Source organism: Manis pentadactyla, chromosome 3, assembly GCF_030020395.1.
Source record: "Manis pentadactyla isolate mManPen7 chromosome 3, mManPen7.hap1, whole genome shotgun sequence".
Taxonomy (NCBI): domain Eukaryota; kingdom Metazoa; phylum Chordata; class Mammalia; order Pholidota; family Manidae; genus Manis; species Manis pentadactyla.
In genome coordinates this window covers 194,135,518-194,144,598 of record NC_080021.1, presented here as the reverse complement: position 1 = coordinate 194,144,598, position 9,081 = coordinate 194,135,518, and positions in this window count along the sequence as shown.

Here is a 9,081-nt window from a genome sequence, read left to right as displayed (position 1 = left end):
CAGCTGTGACTGACTGTCTGCTTTCAGCTCAACTTTGATGTTTAGCTCTAGCAGTTCCACTGTATCCTTTACAGGCTAAAATTTGGGAGGAACCCCTAAACAAACTTAGGAACTGGGTTGAGAAAAGGATGAACAAATCGAAATTTGTTTTTGGCAACAGATTCTGTCCTTTTTACTGAGTCTACAGCACAGAACAAGTGGGCAAATGTTAGAGTATAACAAGACTTAAATAGCATAATACCAGAATCTGACCTTAGAAAAGGAATAAATTCTTTTTCAATTCAACCTATCCTAGGAAATACAAAGTGGACATTTCCCCTTGTGTAGTAAATTCAATGTCATTATCTTTTCCGTACCTGTAACATTTTTTTGGTTATATGTGTGCATGTGCTTCATGCTGCCATTCCATTTCTGGGTTAGAGTTGTTAGAATTGGCACAGAATACCAGATCCACCCAATGAGCCCAGGCCCATTACGGTATTGCTGATGGGAATAGCCAGTCTTCCTCAGGGTGTGACTGGGACTCCTTAACAAGAAGAGTCAGCTTTATTCTGGGTTAAACTAAATTTCTCTGTTATGTCTAGGGAACAAAGTAGTGCATAGACTTTAAAAATTAGTCATTTAATTTAGAATATATGAAGGAAAATATTCAACACTTTCAATAAAGTGATACCTGAGAGAGTGTCCTCTGGTGAATTGTGTTGCTATTGAGCATAATGCTTTAGTCAGTCTGTTATTTCTACTTATTTTTCTCACCACTTTTTTTTTCTCCCCAACATTTTTAAGAATAGCTATATGCTAGCAATTTGGTAATGAAAGGCACATTACATTTTTTTAAACATTGGATAACTACAGTAAGTTATGGGCTCTATATCGTTAAGTACTATTTGAGGCATATATTTCAATTTTCTTAAGTTCCTGGATAAAGGGATTTAATTTTGTGTTTTTGACTTCAGGTTGCAAACATTTAAAAACCAACAGCAATTTCTAGGTTTGCAACAAATATGACAAAGAGACTAAAGAGGCTAAAACATGAGCATAATATGATAATTATAAACTTCATGGTCTTGCTCTTAACTCAAATGTCCTTACTGGGCCTCCACTGGCAACATGATCTAGAGTCCAGACCCAGTAGTCTAACCAGCTTGCAAGGAAATGAGAAACCCCAAATTCCTCCTTAGGGACATTGCCGAGCATCCCAAAGTATATGTAATACAAAGAAAACTCTCTTCCTCCCTTAATTCAAAAGAGGAAGAAAATGACGATGACCACCACCCTGCTAGGAAACTAGAAGTTAGACAGAAAAACAATTCACAGAATGTCATCCAGTAAGAATCATGAAAACATCTCCATTTCCCATTTAATAAGGAGCAGTAATTGTTAATTATATACTATGTTTTGCCGATCAAAACATAGTATATGCTCCTAGTGCAGGTACAAATTAGTAAAACCTGCCCAAAAAGCAATTTGGCAAGAAGTGGCCAAAGCTTTAAAAATGTAACTTATACTGTGATCCAACAATTCCAATTCCAGGAGTTTTACCCTTAAGGAGTGACCTGAGATGTAGAGGTGTGAAGAATGACTAATGTACAGAAATGAACATTGCCGAGTTCTTAAAGTATAGAAAATTAAAGCAACCTAAGTCCAACTGCAAGTTAATAGTTTCATAATTTATGGACTAGTTTTATGATGCAATATTATATAGTTATTGAAATACTGCTTTCATAGAACATTGAATATTACAGGAACATGCTCATGGCATAATTTGAATAAAAATAAGTGATAAATATATAATATATATGTGTGTGCATAGGAAGGAGTGTGTAAAATATTTATGATAGTTATTTCTAGGTCTTGCCTTTATGAATAATTTTTCTTTTCTTCTTTATATTTTTCTTTAATTGTCAGTGTTTTACTATAAACACACCATCACTTTTAGGAGAAAAGCAATAAATTTTACTTTAACACCTAATAACTTCAAAGGAAAAAACTATGAAACACTATTAATAAATTTCATTTCCAAAATATAATGCATTTTGATAAAGTTTTGTTTTTAATCTAAACCTTGTGCTTTAAACTTACCTTTGTGAAATAAAATTCTCAGTTTTAGAAAGTGATAATTTAGCACTTGTTATTCTATTGGGAACTTTTACCAGACAACCCTCAGCTCAAATGAGGAGAGATTGATGGGCACATATGTTCAGTAATGCACACTGATTTTTAGTAGGAATGGAAACATTTGTAGAGAGTGATAGAGCAATTCTTTTTGACAATATACACTTTGCTTTTCTAGATATTCACCCTAAAAAAAAAGTTGTGTTAGTTTGATCTTTTCATTACTCTATTTGTTTTGTAGTAAAAGGCAAGCACATCTTCTGAACTTACATGTCTATAAAATAGTGCTCTGGATGAAGCAAATGTAAACAAAATATAAATAAATGGAAAATCCCTGAATAAAAAGTTCCTTGATTGTACACACAGTCCTGAGGGATGCATTTAATTGTATTACACCTTGGATTTTGCATTTTAAAAGTTAGGATACTATTTGCATTATCACTGTGGTTTTAAATTTGTGTCTCAGAGAGACTCTACTTCCTCATTATGCCCTGCCTCTTTTCAGCTATAGCAGTACCACAAAGATTGTCTGAACTGTTAAGCTGATTATGTTTCCCTTCTTCCTGGGAGCCTTCAGTCTTCCCTTGCCTTCAGAGTAGTTGTAAAGATCTTGTCACTGCTTTGAAGGATTTATAACCTACTTCCTCTGCCCAAACTTCCATCCCTTCTTCTTACTACTCCACCCTTACCATTCCCCATGCTATGTGATTTTTCAAACAAGCTGGGTTCTTTCCAGACTCTGGACCTTTGCTGGTATTCCTTCTGCATCCAATGCATGTTCCAGTCCCCATCCTAGCAAGAAACGCTTCATCCATAGATTTGACTGTCTTGCTGAAACCTGGCTTACTTGCCCAAACATGAATAGGTCCTTCCATCATCTTCCCTCCCATTGCACCCACAAGTTGGCTTTCATTATAGCCATTTGTTGTGCTGTAACATATGTATGTAGTTGTTAATTTACAACTCTGCTCACCATTAGACTGTGGGGATGGGGGTGGTATGAGTTTCCCATTGCCTCAAATATTGAAGCCCAATGCTGGAATCAAAGGATGATCTGGGTTGTAGTAGGAACCTAGCCTTGAATGGGTAATTTACCAAGATGACTATGGATGCCCCTTTTAGTTCTAAGCATATGGGATTCCCTTGCCCAGCTTGCCATTATCACTGGGAAGTGGGGGTGGAAATTGGGGCTGGAGGCTAGGCAGGTGTGAAGTCCCTGGTAGCAGTGTATGTTTTCCAACTCTAATCAGCAACTTTGGTGAATACTTTCCTTTCTCCTCATGGTTTCTTGAGATCCCAGGGCTCTGATAAATGAAAAGCAGCTCTCCTCACTGTAAAACATTTGAGGGAACTGATGGGCTGATGATAACTGATGTTATTAAGCATTTGCTATGTGCTAGGCATTCTTCTAAAGGCTTTACATATATTAATGCCCTTAATCTTCATGACAGCTCCATGAGATAGGTATCATTAGTGCAGATGACAAAAATGCATAGTTAAAACTTGCAAACTTGCTTAAATATACATTGCAAGTAAGTGGCAAAACTGGGATTCAAACCCTGGCAATATGATCCAGGTCCCTACCATGAACAAGAATATTTTGTCCTTAGAATTACTGTTGCCTTTTCAAATTGTTAGTATCTAAACAACTAGTTATGGGACTCAATGTCAGCACTAACTGAACATCACTGTTTTCTGAAGTTCTTCCCTTTCAAAGTGCAGGAAACTGCATAACCAAGTTTGTGTGACCTTCTTATTACCCTTTGTTCCTAGTATTCGGTTCCTCCTGTTACCCTTGTTACTCTGCTCTTTTTTCCTTCACTCCTATTTATATGCTGCAGCCAACTGATCATAAAATACACAAATCTGATGATGTTACTCCCCAGCAAAATAGTCCTTCATTATCTCCCCACTGTTTTTGTAATGATATGCAACCACCTCAGCATAAAATGAACATTCTTGTAAGAGGGGGGCATGCTGTTCTAGTGTCAGATCTGGGCTTGAAAGAAGCCAGAAACAAAGCACGCAATTAGGCTGTAAGGAGACCATGAGTGCAGCTTCAAGACCTAAGGCTCACCATAACATCTATGCCCTAAATGCCCTAGAACTTCTCCATATACATTTGCTCATGCATTACACATGTTGTTCTCTACCTGACCTTTGCCCCCTTTCCTGACAAATCCGTATTTACCCTAAAAATGCTGAGCTAGCCCAGACCACAAAAGGCTGGTCTACACTGCAGGCCCTAAGAGAATGACTAATTAGGCTTCCATTAATTTGTTTCACAGGATTGAGCCAAGGAAGAACCTGAACTAAGATGCACTTGGAGCAAAGGCCTCAGCTGATCCCATGCTGTACCAGTTTCTTGTAACTGCTGGAACAAATCAGTGTACACTAGGTGGCTAAAAAAAACACATATTTTGTCTCCAGTTCTGGAGGCCAGAAGCCTTAAATCAGTTTCACGAGCCAAAATCAAGTATCTTCCAGGCCACACTCCTTCCAGAGGCTCTAGGTGAAAATCCATTCCTTGCCTCAGTATAAGCATTCTTGGCTTGTGGCCCTATCACTCCAAGTCTTGCCTCTGTCTTCATATCACCTTATCCTCCTGTGATTACACTCAGGAACCACCATGATAATCCGAGATAATCTCTCAATCTTGAAGCCCATAATTTAATCACATCTGGGAAGACCTGGTTTCCATTTGAAATAACATTTACAGATTCTAGGGATTAGGACTTGATTTTTTGGAGGGGCCGTTTTTCAGTCTACCACTCTGGAATTCAGATGACCCATCAGAATTAGGCTCTGTCAGAGAACAGACAGTTAACATTTGCATCCCTAAATTGATAAATCAGATAAATTAGGCTGCCCCTAAGAATGGGGGGCATACCCGTGTGTGTAGGGGCCCCTTTTGGAGGGAAGCAATATCCACGGAAAAGACTTACCTTTCATAAGTGACACTGCTGGCAGCTGGGGTTGAGTGCTTTGGTCCTAAAGGGATGGTAAGGGTGGTACATCACTACATCCACACAACCTACTCACCTTTCTGGCCTATAAATGTGCCACAGCTGCTCATTTCTGGGTTTTCTTTCTTAGTGTGTCATGAAGACTTATACCAGCCTGGCTACTGCCTCCTACAGGGATATAATTTAAGATAACTTTGTTTGTAAACCTTCCTGTATTTTTCTGTGAACAATTATTCTTTCTCTTTTCTGTGTACCCATGTTACTTTATTCATATCTCTTCCAGTATTTGTCCTCATTGTGTAATGATTAATATTCACATGTCTGTCTTCCCTTACTAGACTGTTAGCACCTTAAGGGTAGGGTACCTGATTTGTTCCTATTTGTAACTATCTCCGTATCTGGCAGGTGGTAGATGCTCATAAATGTTTAATGAATGAACTGATAAATGTAGCTTAAAGCAGCCATTCTTTGCCTCTTCATCAATTGGTGGAGCAGACGGAACAGCCAACTGTATGAACGAAAGCCATCAAGCATGTCCAACAAAAGTGACTGAGTGTGTATCAGGAGACGATAAAGTAAACAATATCTCAAGGGTCACAGCTGTTTCACTGTGCCTTTCAGCCAAGAAATGCCATGATTTACTTTCTGCTCTTGCCAAGGATGAAGAAATAAAGTCATAAACAAAAAGTCAAGGAGTGAGGTATTACTCAGTTTAGATGGACAGGTCAATCTGCTTGCCCACCTGTGGCCAAGCAAGCCTGATCAGAGAAAAAGTATACTTTCACATCTATCCCCATTTCACAGTCTTTATTCTTTAAAAATGAAGGGATCTTCAATAAAAAATATAGTTCCAATCCTCACATCACTATCAAAGTTGGTTTTATACAGAGATGACATTGGGCGTCCCCAGCATTGTAGAAACTGTATTAAAACTTCTGCTCCCAAAATATCCCTTCTTGTTTCAGGTTGCTAAATTATAACAGTTCTTCTGTGTAATACCTATTTCACAGGGACATTAGGAAGATTTAACAGATTAGGAGTTAATGAATGTAGAAACTCCTAAGATCATATACATGGCTTGTGCCTAATAAATGTTTGTGTTTCCTTTATTTTCTTATATAACATTTTGAGTTCAATAACAAGTTATTTATTTATATGCAAATTATGGAGGGACAAAGTCAATATGGCAGTTAATACGTGTTTTATTTTGGAAATTTTTACAATTAATAAAATAACATAAGTACATAGCAAAAGTTCAAACAGTATGATGCAATATTAAATAAAAATCTTTTTACCTGTCCTCTTTTCCCCCAAACATTGTTGGCACAGTTTTTCTAAACAATATGCTGAAATCTGTTTTACTCAGTATATCAGTTTTAAATAGTAACTATAAACTTTGCCTATGAAATATTATGAATTTGACTTACATATACTATTTCTTTCCTCCTAATTTGTTATTTATATTATTACTTAATTCTTCCATTGGTTTCATTTGTACCTATAAGTAATATATTAAACAGTAATCTATTTCTATTTTTGTCATCATGTAGGTTATTCCTTGATGTCTACTATTTAAATAATAAAATAACAGACGTGCAGAACCTTATAATCAGTGGTTTGCTGATAAATTGATTCATTGGTTGGGGATAGGAGGCTGATTTGGAGCATTTGCTTATTTCTGTGGCTGACTTTAAACTACCAACCTGATTTTATATTCTCTTTTATAATTATAATCATAATCAGTGCTTTTTCTATGGTTTGACTTTTTAAAAAATCAATAAGCTACATTTACAAAATTATGATTATAACAAATGTTATTCAGTATAGAACCAACCACTATGATTTCCCATAGAGAAAGAAATGTGGTCTTGATGGGAAATAAAGTAGATAATCTTATAAACTAGAATTTTAAAGTTTCAATTGTATTTTAGAAATAATTAAATCTATCATTCTGAAGGAGAACATAGCTCTTCCAAAATTCAAAACAAGAAAATACACAGTAGCAGGAACAACAGATAACAGAAAATGAGTGCTAGCTTTCACACAGTTCTGATCACAGAAGTGTGCTGTTTTGCAAAACGCTTTGAAGGACATCCAGCAATCTTGGCATCATTAAGGGCTACCACCAAAAAGAGAACAGAGACAAAAAGTTATTTCTTAGCCATATTAAAATGACCCCACAAAGGAAGCAATCAGGAATATGGATCTAGATTGCTAGCAGGAATTTGAGTGGTGTAAAACAAAGGGGAGACAGGTTTGTCATTTTGTACAAACATGTAAAATCAAGGTTTACTGCCTGCAAACTTATTGGCAACTGCAGACCTATTGTTTCTCAAAGTACATGTACACGCTAAGATGCATATGTATCTTCTTTGACTCATTTTTTTTTTTACTGGTTTCCATAATTTGTTGGAACAGTAGGAGCTTCTGTGATGATTAGAATGTTTTATTTCCTCACTTCAATTTTATTCAAATTTATTGTTAAATTTTATTTATCCATTCACTCATTCATTCATTTATTCAACATGTGATCACTAATCATCTGTGGTTATTGAGCGCTTGAAATGTATCTAGTACAACTAGAAAAGGAATATTTAACTTTATGTAATCTTAATTTTTCCACTTATATTTAAAAGCCAAATGTGACTAGTGCATGTGTACTGGCAGTAGAGTGCTTAAAGAAGCCATGGACTAAGGAAAACAAAGATTCCTCCACTGGGGGCCCTATACAAGTAGCCCAATATATCTCAGAAATATTGCAGGATGGGTTCCAGACCACCATGTTAAAGCAAATATCACAGTAAAGCAAGTCAAAGGAACTTTTTTGGTTTTCCAGTACATGTAAAAGTTATATTGTCATCTATACTACACTATATTATAGTCTATAAGCTGTGAAATAGCATTTTGTCTAAAAAAAACAATGTGTATACCTTAATTTAAATATATTGCTAAAAAATGCTAGTCATTTGAGCTTTCAGCAAGTTGCAATTTTTTTTTGCTGGTGGAGGGTCTTGCCTTGATATTGATGGCTGCTGACCGATCATGTTGGTGGTTGCTGAAAGCTGGAGTGACTATGGCAATTTCTTAAGATGAGATAACAATAAAGTTTGCCATATCAGTTGACTCTTCTTTCACAAACAATTTCTCCGGAGCATGTGATGCTATTTCATAGCATTTTACCCACACTAGAAAATTGAAATCAATCCTCTCAAACTCTGCTGCTGCTTTATCAACTAAGTTTATGTAATATCCTAAATCTTTTGTTGTCATTTCAACAATCTTCACAGTATCTTCTCCAGGAATAGATTCCACTGAAGAGATCACTTTCTTTGCTCATCCATAAGAACTACCCATCCATTGGTTTTATAAGAGATTGCAGCAATTCAATCACATCTTCAGACTCTGCTTCTAATTCTAGTTCTCTTGCAGTTTCTACCATATCTTTAGTTACTTCCTCCACTGAAGTCTTGAACCCCTCAAAGCCGTGAAGGTTGGGATCAATTTCTTCCAAACTCCTATTAATGTTGATTTTTTTTTACTTCTTCCCATGAATCATAAATCATGAATCAAGTTCTTAATGGCATCCAGAATGGTAAATCCTTTCTATAAGATTTTCAATTTACTTTGCCCAGATCTGTCAGAGGATTACTATCTGTGGCACCCTATTGCCTTATAAAACATACTTCTTAAATAATAAGACTTGAAAATTGAAATTTCTCTTTGATTCATTGGCTACAGAATGGACATTGTTAACAGGTATGAAAACAACATTAATCTCATTGTACATCTCCATCAGAGCTCTAGAGTGACCAGGTTCATTGTCAAGGAGAGTAATATTTTGAAAGGAATCTTTTATTCTTAATAGTAGGTCTCAATAGTCAGCTTAAAATATTCAGTAATCCATGTTGTAAACAGTGTGCTGTGGCTGGTTTGACCTATACAAACCACTAAAACTTTCTCCATATCAGCAGTAAAGCTTTCACTTTCTTATCATTCAAGT